Raw genomic sequence first — 1364 nt, 5'->3', positions numbered from 1 at the left:
GGGAGGGAGGGAGGGAGGGAGGGAGGGAAGGAGGGAGGGAGAGCATTATTAAAACATTTTAAAAGGAAACAAGGAATGTGTGACTTTTTTTCCAGCTAGTGTTATTGGTGTTACAAAGAAGCATGTGGCCATTTTTGATCAGTGTCAAGGCAGTCATGAGATAATCATAAACACACACTCACCCAACAAGTCCAGCAAGTCCACAAGTATGACACCAAAAAAATAATAAATAAATTGAGAAATAGTTCTAAAGATCTAACTCTGATGAGCTCAGCACCAGGTAGAGATCTACAGGCTATGAGTTGCTCCCAGTAAAAATCATTGTACTAAAGCATCAAATGTAAGTTGCTTTTGGCTGAGCACTGAAGGAAATAGCAAGTAAGCTAGGAGGGATTTACATAGGCTGCATGGAAACATTTATTCTTTTTAAAAATGAGCTCTCTTTCTTTGAGAATTCTTCTAGAAAATGTTTCCTATACAAGACAGAGTTTCTAAATTAATAATTGACGATATAGAATTGTCCAATTTAAGCAATGTCAATTCTTGGTTATTCAGAAACTGGTTGTCTGTTCATTCTGTAAATGATTAAGCCACTCACTGCCCTTCCTTCTGATTATAATCTACTTCACTATGAGTATCTTCACCAGAAATCAGGCAAAAAAGTTTTATTTGTAAGAAATTTTGATTAATTGCTATGAGAGATTAATACTTCTATTAAGTTGGGGCATTTTATGTTGGCATTCCTTACCTGTATTCTTACTTTTTATCCTTACTTGAGAGTTGGCTTTAGCACTACTCTGTTCTCCTTACACCAAAGAACAATTAAATTTCCAAAGGATTTTCCAAGATAGACCTCTAGGCAACTGTTTAGTGAAAGGAGAGGGATGGCCATAAATGATCAACTTCAGAGAAATGTCTGAACAAGTAGGTGGTAAAATAACCAAAGTGGGTTGCAGGTGGAAAGCACTACCTACTGTCTTTCAAAAGTACCCAGACCCCAAGTGGAAGATATGTTGGATGATTATCACCCATTTGAGTAATTCCACCCAAGCTAGGAAGGACTCTGTTGTTGTTGAGTCACATCAGTTTTATCCAACTTGTCATGACCCCATTTGGGGTTTTCTTGGCAGAGATACTGGAGTGATTTGCCATTTCCTTCTCCAGCTCATTTTATAGATAAGGAAACCAAGGCAAATAGGGTTAAGTGACTTGTCCAGGGTCACACAGCTATTAAGTATTTGAGGTTAGATTTGAACTCAGGTCTTCCTGGCTTTAGGCTGGACACTCTACCCACTGCAGATATTAATAATTATGAATCAATACTAACAAGGAGACTCAAAATGTTCCAAATTCATACTTTGGGT

The sequence above is a fragment of the Gracilinanus agilis genome, chromosome 2 (genome assembly GCF_016433145.1).
Source record: "Gracilinanus agilis isolate LMUSP501 chromosome 2, AgileGrace, whole genome shotgun sequence".
Taxonomy (NCBI): Eukaryota; Metazoa; Chordata; class Mammalia; order Didelphimorphia; family Didelphidae; genus Gracilinanus; species Gracilinanus agilis.
Note: the sequence above shows the minus strand (reverse complement) of the source record.